The 14,334-nt window shown below is 39.5% G+C and overlaps 1 protein-coding gene across 5 annotated transcripts in view; it reads right to left on the reverse strand.

Annotated features, from left to right (window-relative positions):
* The window catches only part of TNC (tenascin C), a 73,156-nt gene extending 59,644 nt beyond the window's left edge, over positions 1-13,512 (reverse strand). For 2 of the 5 annotated variants that reach the window (XM_075519884.1, XM_075519883.1), the window contains exon 1: positions 13,248-13,499. The gene's annotated coding sequence lies outside the window, so the exon portion shown is untranslated. Of the gene's footprint in view, positions 1-13,247 lie in introns of all 5 variants that reach the window. The other 3 variants (XM_075519888.1, XM_075519885.1, XM_075519886.1) reach the window with 3 other exon arrangements.
* Positions 13,513-14,334: the final 822 nt, after the last annotated feature.

A 14,334-nucleotide genomic window follows, 5' to 3' on the forward strand; every position in this document is an offset into this window, starting at 1 on the left:
TAAAGTAACGGGTACAGCTGGTTGAAAATTTTTTCACAACACATATTTTGCCATTGAAAGATGCCATTTTTCATTCGATTCTGAAAACTCAGCAAGAAGAAAACTAAAATATAGTCAGCAGCATTTCAGGAGTTCCCTTTCTCAAGAAGAAATTCCATCTTATCCCAAAAAACTTTTCTGAGGAAATCTTTGAAACCAGTAATTTTTCTGCTATGGCTTGCTTTGAACAAAATGGCCTTTTTGAAAGGATAACCACCTCAATCGTTTCTTCAACTTCCTTTTTCTAATAAATCGCAGAGCAGCCTGGACTTCAATGACTAAGTGAAAAGCATTATGAAAGTGAAACTACAGTGCCCATACTCTCCTTCATCCCTGGACAGGAGGAAAAAGAGAATTAATCTTATGTCCATTTACACCTCCAGAAGTGCGGAGATGTGCCCATAGGGAAGACATGTCAGTGCATTTTAAAACACCATTAGACACTAAACTGAATTTTCAGGTAGCAAAATACTTCAAAAATAGTGGTCCAAGAGCCAAAGAGCTTTTTATTGATGGCTGACTCATTGTCCAATTACCTTCCTGTTTCTTACCATCCTTGAGGACACCGATCCTTCTGTTTGCAAGGCAAGTTCTGCTTATTATACAAAAAAGTATCATAACTACAGATAAATAACACTCCCCTCGCACCCCCAGCACATTTGGCTGGAAACCATCTTGGCTCAAGATGTGAAACAAACAGCTTGAAAGACTGGGAAAAGAGAAGAAAGAAGAACTGGGGGGGGGGGGGGGGGGGGGGGGGCAGGCAGACAGATACTCAGATTTCTCAGTTTTCTAATCTGATTGTACTGTTTTGGCGTATCAACCAACTCCACTTTCTCTTTTCCTACAAAGCGTGTTAGACCAGCTGGTGAATTTGACCTGTGGCACTCCAGTGATTCACAGCAGCTAAAAATATGTCTCTGTATTACTTTTTTAAACATAGTTGTTTGAGGCAAAATAAGGATAAGATCATGTAAAAAGGATGCTGCTGAATGAGTTCAAGGGAATAATGCAAACTGTAGTGGGTTGACTGAAGTAATGTCTCACATGGTTTATATTGCTGCTTCTTTAAGCCTTAGAGGTGCAAAGCCCAGGAAATGAAAATACTGCATTAATAAAACGCACAGGGTTTTTTTACAAATTAGGTTTATTCCCTTTATTATGTGAAGAGGTGAAACTGTGAATGCTGAGCTGAAAAAACCAAACAAATGTTCATTTGGAGGTTTGTTTTTTTTTTCCCAATATATTTCAGCTGATGTTTACAACAGTGGCTTGTATGTTGGTGTGATTTGGGTCCTGCTACCCAGATAGCATAAGAAAAGGAGGAAATATCTTCTGGATTTGTCCTGCAGGGACATGTGGAAGATGATGGCAGGCAAGGGAGCACACAGGTCACTTCTGGTCTACCACAAAACCTGGGTTTGTGGTGCTGTAAGGATGGATCTTTCTGGAGAGTAGAGCCTCTCCTTTAAGAAAATTTGGAATACAAACTGCCAGATGTACTTACTAGGGAGTCAGCTGCTGACTGATAGGAAAATCAAAATGGAAATAAAGTTTGAGATGAACTGATATATAGGGCAGCCAAAGAATATGTTCATCTGGGAGTTATAGTTCAATGGAATGGTGAGGCAGAGACTGTTACCTGATAGTATCATTACAAAGTGAAAAATGAACGGGTCCCACTGAATGGATTCCCCTGGCCCGGAAAAACTACGTCTCAACAGTAATTGAGAAAAAAGCTTCCCAACCAAGGGTCTGCCATCTCAGAGTCTTCTGAACCACAATGAGAGAAATGAAGCTAAGTAGGGCCAGCTTGTAAAGGGCTGGACACATGGAGTTCCCACAGAAGCGTGTGCTCTCGGCAGAGACTCCCGAAAGTGCTCACAACTTTGGGATTAATAGTGTGGTCTCGTGGTTAGAACTGAGGACTGAAACTCCAGCATCCTGCACTGAAATTATTTTGTAAATCATCTGGTGTGTCTCAGTTTATCCGCTGGTAAAACCTCACAGTGGGAATGTATGTCTCGGTGAATTAAGTATTCCAAGGACCTCACAGGAAAGGTACTGTCAAATCCTCATTTCCATAAGTAAACATCTTCCTGAAGAGTGCTATAAAATTGCCAGAAAACACATAAGTAAAAGGCAAAGAACTGGAGTGTTATCCCCTGCAATGTAAAGGAGAAAAAGAATCACAGATAGGGAAATGTCTTTTGCACTGAAGAAGAAAGTCTGACCAGAGATGTGTAGCAAATATGCAGATAACTACATGACTGCTTGAAATTCTAGAGTAACAATAGAAAACTGAAGACTTATTCTGTAGCCAAAACATAGGATGTGCCAAGCCAATGACCAGAATAAGAAGATGAATCCATGGAAATAAACAAGGCTAACAAAACCTGCAAACACACCAGAATATTCAAGAAAAATCTGCAACTGAAACAAAATACATGGGTCCAGCTAATTATATCTATAGAATGCCCTTTCATCTATAACAGTCTCCAGGCATTTTATGAAATCGGAGGAATCATTCATACACACACGTACACACAATCTCCTCCATGATGAGCTGTATCCCCCATTATGTAGCAACATCTTCTGCTGTTACACAACTGAAGTGATTCATGCTTTCAGACAGGAAGTAAAGAAGAATACTACATCCACCTCAAACCACAGAAAGATTTATACAAGCCACAAGAAACAAGCTAGTTATTTTATCGGGCAGATTATTCAAACGTGTTACGTATAAACTAAAAGAGAGAAACAGTATTAGAAGAGTTAACTGTGGGAGAACTAGCACCAACCCCATCTGGTCTAGCTCCCAGTGAGTGAGATGAGGCATAAGTTAACAGGGAATTCAGTCTGTCCTTAGAACTTGTTTTTGTGTTAAGAGCTCGGACACTTGAGCATCAATTTCTGGAAATGGGAACTCTGAAAAGAGAAACAAACCAAGCAGGTCAGTGGGGTGCTTTTGAGCTGTATTCAGACTCATGGCAGGGTGCACAGCAATCAGCCAAGTAGAGCAATTTGCTACAAACTTGAGAGGAAAAAAAAAAAAAAAAGAAAAAGAAGACAGGACTATGCATCTGCTAAATACTTTTTTTTTCCTCCCATCTGCAAAGCAATCTCTGCTCTTACGGTAGCTTTCAGAGCTGGAAGAAAAAAGCCTAGACAAAAACTGTGGATTAGAAACAGCAGGACACATCAGTGATGTGAACAGCAACAGAGGCAATGGATTCAGGAAAACTGTCACTGTTCTAAAAACAGAAGCAGAACTATAGAAATGGGTCATCTCAGGACTCCATGGAAAGCAGAAGGGATGTGTTCACACCTTCCTTTTGCTTAGTTTCCCACTGAAACCCCTGTTTGCATTTACAGCACAGAAGAGAGTTTTACCCATTAGTCTCTGAAGACATATGTGGAGCTCTGGATTATTAAATGTGGAATTGAATCAGGTCCACAGGAGAGCTGCCACAGACACTGAAGCCTAGATTAGTGCCTTTTACAATATAAAAAAACCCTTTCATAGCAAAAGCAACTTTTGCGCACAATCTCACAGCAGAAATCACTCTTGCCTCCTGAGTATGTACTGTACCTTTTAATAAAGCCTTTCCTAATAGCAAAAGCATTCACTTGCTCTCTTGGCTTTTTCCTCCTCATAGCAAAGACGCAGAGCTGGAAAAGATCTACTGTTTTCTAAACTTGTCTTTGGAAAGTTTCTTTGCCAAGTTACACTTTGTCAGGAGCTCATTATTTTCTGGGTAGACACTAGAGACTTCACTTTGAATTATTTTGAGGGCTTTGCTGATGCAGTTTCAAACTATGAGGTTTGTGTGCTTTTTTGCATGAATCACAGCAACTTATGTTCATTCCACATACAAGGCTCTGCTTCATTTCCAGACCCTTCTCCATAGTGTTTCTTCCAAAACCAGCTATAGATTTTCCACAGCCCATTTCACAAAGTTCTAGATGGTTTTGTGATGAGATGGGAAGAGCAGAAATTCAGGACTTCTGAATTTTCTTCCCACTCCTTTCGTGCTAAGCAAGAGTTTCTGAGAACAAAGCAGCAGCCAGTTCACAACTGAGGTACCAAACATCAGCTTTTCTACAGATAATGAGAGGTAGGAAATTAATCATCAACACTCTTGATAAATATAATATGAATAGGTGAATAAATAGGTGATCTACTATAAAAAGCAGATGGCAAATTAATCAGCTTACGGAAAATATTGGTGAAAACTATGCAGGAGAAAATAGGATCTTTGCATTTATAAGAACCATGAACCATTGACACAGTAAACAAATACATAGTATACAAGTAAATAGGCTAAGCACACTGAAACGACATTGCTTTGTACAGCATCTCTGATGAAGCTGTTTTTTTTAAATTTCTCCTGGAGGTCAGAAGGAAGAGTTTAGCCAAAATTCTACTCCATACACCCAGCATCACATTTTTCCATATTTAAAGTGATTTTAGCCAAAGGAATGTCACATACAGAGACAAGTGATATGGAATTCTTCTGTTTTAATGACTTTGCTGTAACTAAGAGCACAAATAATTTACATGTGTATTGGTCTGGAATAACAAAGTGTTTAAGAAGTATCAATTGCTACAGATGATATTGGCCAGAAGGCAGCAGGATACTTTCAGAATTCATTGTGGTTATTTGCATGCAGTTTGTAATTTTACTTTGATTTAACCATATACTTATTCAAGCAATGAAAATGACAGCTCTAAAAATGTCTCAGAACTCAGTCAATAAAAGCCTATTCTTGGCGATCAGAAATATTATTACGTGCCTCCTGTCATTAACAGACTTTGGTCATCATCTTAAAAGAAGCTGGGGAAACATAACGGTAACCCTTCCCCAGACAATTCTTTGCTTTTAAAACAATTATTAGTTTACTTGGGCGGCTTTTCCTCCCCGCCAGAGCTCCTCTGTCCTTGGTACTAGCATCTGAAATGTGCAGGAATGTGCACATTTTTTTAACTCGCAAGACCACAGAAGGAGTTCCTTGAAACCTGACTTCCAGTAATAGCCCCCAGGCTAGATATCTACTTGGCCTGGTTCTGTCAGATGTGGTAGCATCAAGAATTTGCATCTTTGGCAATGTAGGGTAGGGTAGCAAACTCTTAGTAGAACAAAATACATAATGAAGAGTGAAGATGGAGTGAAATCAACCATGGCTTTGCAAGACAAAATAAAATATAAGTTAGATTCACAAAACATGAAAGAAATTGATGCAAGGCATTTGGAAAAAGAGAGGAGACTGTTTCTAAAAAGCCCAGTCTGAGGATGTTTCTCAGGGCTCTGCTGTAAAGCAGAAGCACTTATATAATGTAATGGAAAATACAGCCATATACATAGCCCTGGGCAAGTGATTAGTCGCAATGGTGACTGAACTCGGACAAAAATCTGCGCTGCTGTTTCAAATGTCAACAAATTGGGCACTGTTACAGTAATGGGAGACTTGAGAAACCTCCACCAGCAACGCTCTGACCTCGTTCTCTTAACCCACAGTGACTTGAGACCTGTCTGTGCTAAAGTCTTAGCTGACAGCAGTTTGAGCTGTGAAATAAAAGAAGGGATGTGGAGCTCAATTATCCAGCAACAGATCTCCAGTGAAATCAATGTAATTGTGTCACATGAGAATTTGGCTGGCAGCCTCTGAAGTTTGCATAGAAGAAAACCATCCCCTCAGAAATGCAAGCTGAAGTGAAGCGGACAAGGAATAATGCAGACAATGAAGTGCCATTCTATGCATGAAAAATGCTTGGTGGATTCTAATTTCCTCTCTGTCAGACTGGTTTTATCCCCATGTTACTCCATGAACAGTACTCCTGACCTATATGAGCATAAACCAAATCAGATCAGGCCAAGGCATCCTCTGCAAAAAGCAATTTCTCTACTGTGTAATTAAGACAATGTCAAACAGGTATACTATATGCATATTCAACACCCCTTATCAAAGGGAAATAATAATTGCTCATGTTAGCAGAAAAAGCTCTCTCTCCAGGTGAAACCACTGAAGTTAGACACCATAGACTCAAATTTTATTTACAATAAGGCCCCCTTTTTGTCAGTGTAGTAGGGCATATTAATAGGATATTAGGATATAGGATTATAGGATATATAGGGCATATTTCTATTTATAGGAATTACATTTTTCTTCCATCAAGTGTGAGTTTTATGTATATCTACAGAAACAAATGCAGTTTAAGGGTTCCCGCACATGTTCTGAGCAACATAAATAGTACAAAAGAGAGTCAGGCCACAACCTGGAAAGCACTGCATCAATTCAGGATGAGTTCCCTTTTCTCACAGATGAAACTTCATCCGTTTGAATAGCGCCAGTGGGACCATTAATAATGTGGAAATGTAATCACACCCAAATCGAGAGGGATCCCAACCAAACCAAAGCAAATGAATTCTGTGTCCAAAATGACCTTCCTCAGCACTGACATGGCATTACAATACCAGAAGCATGGGGCTTCTGAGAAGACAGACGGGGCAGTGACACGGAGTTCCCCAAGATGCAAAAGCCTAGGCACCATGTCCAGTGATGGGGAAAGCACGGACAGGCACACATGGCTGGCTGGTAGTAAACCATATTTCCTTGCTTCTGCCAATGACCCTGTCAAATCCCAGTGTACTACTAGTAAGGCAAATAAACAGTATATGAAATAACAGCCTAAGAATGGCAAATAAAGTACAAATAATGTCTAATGCATTTGAGAATTACCCTCTCTTTAGGTCCTGCATTCTTTCCATCAAACCTGGAACTGCAGCACTTGTAGTGCTGGATCACTGTGATTGACTTGCTAACCTGTGAAGTGTATAAGTCTACATCATAATTAACGCTTGACAGTGGAAATATAAACTCCCTGGCTTGTAGATGGTATATCCTCCTATAAAAACTTCACTTGGCCACCAAACTGGAAAAATAGATAGGACATTCATAAGGAGTGCTCACCATGGGAAATACCAGCATTTTTTCCTGGAAACCATTTACATTGCCAAAATACTTCAATAAGAAAAATTATCTGAGATCTTTCCCTTAGTATACATCCTGTTCTCATTTGACTTGTCTACAGTGTGCAGCATTCATTCTGAGTCAGACTTGAATTACTGTTGTACAAGCAATGCAGAAGGGGAAATACAAGCCACAAGTAAAGGAAAAATATGCATTACACTGCGTCTCACTAAGAGGAATGGATTGCCTACACATCACAGGCTACCTTTATATCTTTCTTGGCATAGGCCTTTGTCGCACAGCACAGAGAAACTATTTAGGAGGATTCAGCATATCCAAAATAGGCTGGCTTTCCAAAAGAACCAGTAAAAACAAAGAACCAGTGCAAAGTAGACACTGAGCTCCTTTTGAAAGCCTAACAAACTGACTTCTGACAAAATGAGATCATGCCAGGCCAAGAAGGAAGATAACCACTAAGGTCTTGTACTGAAGTGTGTAACACATACTGAAAGTGAACCTTTCCTGTCCGAATAAAGGCTTTTCATCAAACCAAAGAGGCAGAACACCAGAGTCTCAAGTGTTCAGCTCACAGTTGGCTGTCTCACCTGCTAACCCTGCATCCTGTCTTTGAGACAAGCCCAAAGCTGATTGACAAAATCTGTCTGTGTCCAGTTCTTTTAATTTCTTGGGAATGAAAAGCAAACTCCTTTCTTGGAAATAAATATTTTTCTTAATCCCTTTCCAGCAGGAGTTCCTTAACGGTGGAAATAACTATTTAGCCAGTTCTGATGGGCACACAGGGAAACAATATCACAGTTTAATTTTCATGTATACTCAGAAGACGACATTTACATCCCCTTTTAGCTTTGTGCTGCCAGAATGGTGTAGGAGAGCATAAATTTAAAGAAGAATCAAAAGTTTAGATTAATATTATGGTTAATATTCTAATCCCATAAGAAAATTAGCATTTGTAATTTTAGGTGTATGGGCTTATGATGTTGTGGTGCATCTAGGGATAAGGCACAGAAAAATGCCCAAGTACTTAGTTGAAGCAAAATCATTACAGCGGAATTTCCCCAGGCACCCAATTTCAGACTCCTTTGAGTACCTTGGCCAATATCTATACCCATATAGTCAATGCTACAGCCTGGCATGGGGAAGAGGCAGACTACTACAATAGACCTTTGTTGTGCCTGTGATTCAAGCAATCGTTTTTAAAATCTGTATTAAAGATTTCTGTTCTACCACCCTGTACTTTCTACTCAATTACTAAAAAGAATATGTTTTCTAAGCATGAAACAATATCATTTTTGTCAAGAGTTTGGAAACCGAGCTCTTATATGAATTGAAGAAAGCTTCCTTTCTCTTCCCTGTGCAGTTCTGGTTATGGGGAAAGAGCTTTCTGTGTGAGTAATCTTTCTAAGTAGGAAGCAGAGCTCCCCTATTGCTAGGGAAGAATGGACCTCCAGTAGGCTAATATGTGATGGATGACTGAATGCAAACTTGGCAACGTTGTTCTCTGCTACCCAAAGAATACAAAATGCCACAGGCTATTCGTACACAGGGACTCTCTAGTTGGAAGTTCTGAAAACTTGGCAACATCCTACCTTAGTTTCATTGAAACTACAGCGGCAAGACAATTAAGGATGTGAATTTGGAGAAATTTCTTGCAACAAGATCAACTCAGGATGAATTTATCTTTGGTGATTGACTCATGCATAAGCCAAACAAAAACATAAATAGAAAGTTGTTCTCATTAACTCCACAACCTGAGCAGCAAAATCTCACATTTGTTTATGAGGGGTACTTTATGGGATATAATGTATATGAACTAGTATTCTTTAAAGTCTACATCCAGATATACTGAGTGAAGCTGGGGGAGGGGAGGGGATGTTGTTTTGTCAGCAAAGGGATATGCAGTATATAGGGGAGAGAGAGAGAAATGATGCATATAGAAATACAGTAGAATATTACATTAAGCCATGTCTAGTTATAAGGGCATGTATATCATTCCAGTGACTGTTATAAACAGACACTAAGTAATTCAAACTTTGTCCTTATAGCAGAAGGATCCCTATTATATTCTTTCTTTCAATGCCCAAACACTTTCTGCTGGATCAAGAGACATTCTAGTCAGGCAGAATCCCATTCTGACTCCTCCTCCCCAGTCTGCCTATTCCACACAGTTTAGTTACATCATACATTGAAAGATTTTGCTAGCTGGAAGAATGCCTGGTTTTTAACTTTTCCCACATGTGGAAGGCATTTAACTTCAGCTCAGATTGGACAGAGGGTCGAACGCATGAGTGGACAGTAAGCACTGAGTTAGGGGAAGTTTCACACTTGTATAAACCCCAGAGCCTGGTGAAAACTGAAACAGCTAAAGATTGTCTCTCGGGGTTGTTCATTTTCCTTCTTTCCGGTAGTCCCATCCTCAAAGAACTGCCTTCTTCCTTCTTTTTTCTCTTCACTACACAAAGAACTTTTTTGAACAGCTAATAATAGCAATTGTAAGTTCTTTGTGGCAGAGAGCATCACTTATTACGTCTATTCACTCTTTCTAATACAATGAGGCCCTAAAATGCTGTAGCAATAGTAACAACATCATCAACTTCTAATAAACTCCTACACAAAACCAATAGAAGCCATGGACAGCAAGTCCACTTTGATATCAGGCAGTTTAATGAATTAAATTACACCTTATAAACTCGTAAGTGATCTGTACACGTCCCCTATTTTTCAACTCTTAACCTCAAGTTATGATGTTTCCTGTCCAGAACTTACTAGTCCTACCATTGCTTGCACTAGTTTTGCATATTTCTGAGCCTGGGTGATGATAAAATATTTACTCCACTTAATTCACTCCGATTGCTATCTTCCTTAGTTGCCTACTTCAGTAACAACGATTTTTCTGCAATATTACATCAGCAACTTCCGTAAAACTAGTAAGAGTAGCTATTACATTTTACAGTATTTTCAGACTTCCGTAGTTTATAACCACATGTTTTATAACAGAGATCAGTCTTTGAGAAGGGTGTGCTAAAGTCACACCAGAAATTAAGTCTGAGAAAGTGCATGTTGGTAAATCAGAGCACAATTGTAAAGCCCAGTATCTCAAACTGCCTCAGTTCAAAACAAATACCTTTTTATTATTGGAAAGCTGAGATTTCTAACTTTCCATTGATGTAAATCATCCATTCCTAAGCCTAGAACTTTATGAGACGCTGGACCTTAAAACTGTCAATGGCCCTTCAGTTTAGCAGACTGTGATGGCACTTGTCCAAGGACGAATATATCAAGTCACAGGTTTCAAATTAGAGTAATTTTTAACCACTCTGAATTTCTCATGTTTCAATATATGTCACACAGGTAGGACAGGTAAATGCGTAGTTGATAATGAAGCAGACACCACCCTCTGCATTTACGCTTACTTCCAAATGTAATATTCAACCTAGACAGATACCAGGGTTCACTAATGAAACAGCCAACTGAACGAACACTGTTTCTCCCTTACAGATTTGCCAATACGGGACATCCATTTACACCAGACAACTGCTACACAATCCAGTACACTTCATTCTCATTTAGCACCACTCAAACCTCTGAACACAGCCTACAAAGCTGGATGAACTGCTGTGTTGTACTAGGAAAATGGCAGAGAACTGCACAAGCAGGTCTAGTATTTCAAATGGTTTTACCAGAAGGGACGAAAGGGTTAAAGCTCCGGCTCCAAAGTAATATCACTGCTTCAAAAGCACACTTGCTTCTCAGTTCTGCTTCACTCTTGAAAAGGATGAAAAAGTCCCAAGAAGCACAGGCTCTGCCATCTAATCTCATTTTCTTATCAAAAAGTGAAACAATACTCAAGAACAAACTTTGACAGTCTCTTTATAGCAAGTCAGAACATCTTCATACATGAATAGTCTTTGGCTTTTTTTAGATATTTTATAAAAAGCAGTAATATGGAAAATAAGCCACCCGATCTGAACTTCAAACACCTTTAGAAATGCTGTTCTAGCAACATGATAGTTAAGTTTAAGTGAATAAGGAGGAAAAATGATCCAGTCTTAAAAAGTTGGGATCAATAAAAAAGAATAGATTTCCATTAACAAAAAGGCTCCAGCTAACAAAATTACTCATAATTTTGTGGAGCACTTTTTAGCCTGAGTTTAGGGATATTCCCAGTAAGTTCTAGCATCATTAAGCATCATTATTTCAACAGGAGGATTGGATCTGGTTGATTGTCTTTTCATGTGCCTATCACCACAATGTGCCTGAATGAGATTTCTTTAGCAGAATATCAGTTTCCTCTCCAAATGAGACATGACATTCTAATCTGGAGGCTCTATGCTTTTCAGCAGATCCTCTGGCTCTTCTACAGCTTTGGAAACACTGATAAAGTAACTGTAGTTATAGGATTAAGGACTGGAACTTGCAAAGAATTTTCTCTGGGCTGAAAGGAGCCAAAGGATAAAATTAATGAGCAAAAAATATGGGAAATGAATAGCAATTTACTGAGGATAGTGACTGTGTTAGGGTCAGTGACAGTGGGGGCAGGCAGTCCCCTGTACAGCATCCCTCTCACTCTGCTCCTTTGCAGCTGCTAATAGCCCTGCTCAGTTCAGACGTGCATCCTTTCCTGAGCAATGGTGCAGAGGTGTAGCAGCTGCAAAGGGGATGTGCTAGGAACACCCTGATAACCCTTCCACATACTTTCAAAATTCACTGCCAGGGAAGGTGAACTGCATATAGACAGGTTCACTTCTTTTGGCTAAACAATTTCATTTGATCAAACATTTGCACCTGAGTTCCCAATAGCAGCAAGGAAAACCCAAAAGACATCATAACACTTTTCTGCAAGTCTTCCTAGAATTCAAAGGACTGTCGCTAGCCCCCACTGTCCAGCTCATTCTTGGACTACAGCACCCTTAAGATTTCACAGCTTTGAAAGGCAACTACACAACCCCAGCATAATAAAACAAAACCCACATATAATGTTAATCAGGAAGCGTGTAAAATTAATTCCCATTATTTAATATGATTTTTAAAAAAAATAAACTGGGAAAGAAAAACAAACACAACAGCTTGACAAAGCTTTTATGCAGTCCATAGAATAGCATGCATCTCATTGGTTTCTATTTTTTTCATAAAGAAAAAATTGGTAAATATCTTCATTATGCTTTTTAATTTCATAATGTCTCCACTGTGCAAGAGGATTTGTCACTGTCATTTCCATCGGAACATACCTTTCTCCTGCATAGTATGATACAGACTTTTCAAAAGTTTAGAATAACTGCCAAAAGCTCTATCTCCTAGTAGCCAGAGAGCAAATCAGGCAGGGAAAACTCTGCAAAGGTGATGTAACACAGAGTTTTGAGTAAGTGGGCTTAAATCCGAAATGAAGCTAAGTGCCATCACCTTCTCCCAGTCAGAGTCTCTATTTTAAACCAATTTGAGCCTAACTGGTAAGTGCAGACACAGTCATGCAGAAAATCTCAGTGCACAAGGGAGCAAGTAGTTAAGACACACTGTAAAGCAAGTGTCTCCATTTTTCCATAATGGTGGAGAATTTCACCCTCCCACTCCCCAGAACCCACCCATTTAAGTACTGGTAATAAGATACCAGTTGAATCTTCCTTTGTCTTTTGCTCCCCACTGCAGACCAATGTTACCATACTTCTAAAAGAAACTGGAGCCCAGTGGGGGTGGGGAGGAAGGTGACAAAAGCTTCAGTGCAAATAAGTGTGCAGACAGCAAATTAAAAAGGAAAAGGGCCTGACTCTTTTCGTTGTACACAATAGCATAGGAAGAGGAGTTACCTGGCAGGTTTAAGAACTGCAAGTGGATTTAATCTGGTACACGAGGTGATGATGGGGGAAACATTTATATTACTTCAGTAGCCTAGAGAAAATCCCAAATCTGATTTTCTACCCTTGCTGTCAATTAGGTTTCTGTCTATATTTCTGTAGATGTTCACCATTCAACTAACTCATCCTTCATTCATTCACTAGATCAGGTTGATGTCATTGAGACATTTCTTACATTATTATTACACCAGACAATAAAGACAAACTAAAGACAGGCACGCTCCAATTCAAAAATATTCCTTAATAAGATCCCTGCCTATTCAGACTGATAGGCATAACTATGAGGGTCATGACAGAACACTGTGTCATTGCAAACTCGTGTGGGAGAAGAGCTCCTGATTTTTTAATTCAGGAAGGAAGCAGACTTACCTTACAGACTCTGACAGAGATTAGATCCCGCTGTGAGCAGTCTCCATGAAATAAATATGATGTTAAAGTCAGCTATCAGCTTCTGACTTTGTTGCCGTCCTGTCAAAACTCAGAGAAGTTGCGTTGTCTAATTTTGCGTGTGAGTGTGTGAAAGACAGAAACGTTTGACAGTAAGGCAAACTGGTCAGATCAGCCAGATTCTGCTGGGTTTATATAGCTGAGCTGCAAATCCTGATCCTTGGCTCATTCCACTGTAATAGGATGCCTGAAGGCATTTTTTTCAGTTTTGCTTTAAAGGAACAGCCTCTCTCTTTGGCTTAGCTTCTGAAAGACACACATGCACACTCACATACACACACTGTCATACACAGGCACACACACAAAAAAAGAATTTGCATGCAATTTATGGCTAAAGAAGGAAACCCCTGAACCATTAAAAAAGAAAGTCAGCTCAGGGCAAATGACTCAGAAAGCAGAATATTTTCCTTACAGCATCAGCAGAGTACATTATTAGGAGTTTTAATCCCCTCATCCCCATTATTTTAATGTTGCGAAAGAGTAGCAAACTTAAATAAAATCAGAGGAATCACAAGCAGGATTTCAATTCTAGAAACTCCTACAGAACATAATGGGTCTAATGTGCATTAGTGTAAATCGACCCCACTCCACTGGAATCAACTGAAAAGTTCAGATTTACACAAACTGAGGATCTGGCAAATCCCCATATTTTCAAGCTTGTGATCTCCTTTGCATCCTTTTACACTCCTTCTGCTCTCTCAAGAGCCTCAAGAGCCGTAGGGAGAAGAGTGGAGAAATCAAGAGAAAAGTCTAGTAAGCAGAGTCCTAGTCTGATTCTTTGTTTTTTTTAAAAAAAAAAAAAGATAAAAATCCAAAGAGAATGACACAGGAGGGGTTCCCTTTCTTCTCAGATCTGATATAAAGAGATTACGTGGCCCTGTGTGTGTAAAGATAATCCAACCACTTTTGATGAGGCTTATGGTTTCTCAGTCATTGCATTCTCTCTGTTTCCCATCCCAGAGCTATCAGTAACACACAGAGTGCTCATCTGGGACCTTTTCAGGGGTGT

Source organism: Mycteria americana, chromosome 17 (genome assembly GCF_035582795.1).
Source record: "Mycteria americana isolate JAX WOST 10 ecotype Jacksonville Zoo and Gardens chromosome 17, USCA_MyAme_1.0, whole genome shotgun sequence".
Classification (NCBI taxonomy): domain Eukaryota; kingdom Metazoa; phylum Chordata; class Aves; order Ciconiiformes; family Ciconiidae; genus Mycteria; species Mycteria americana.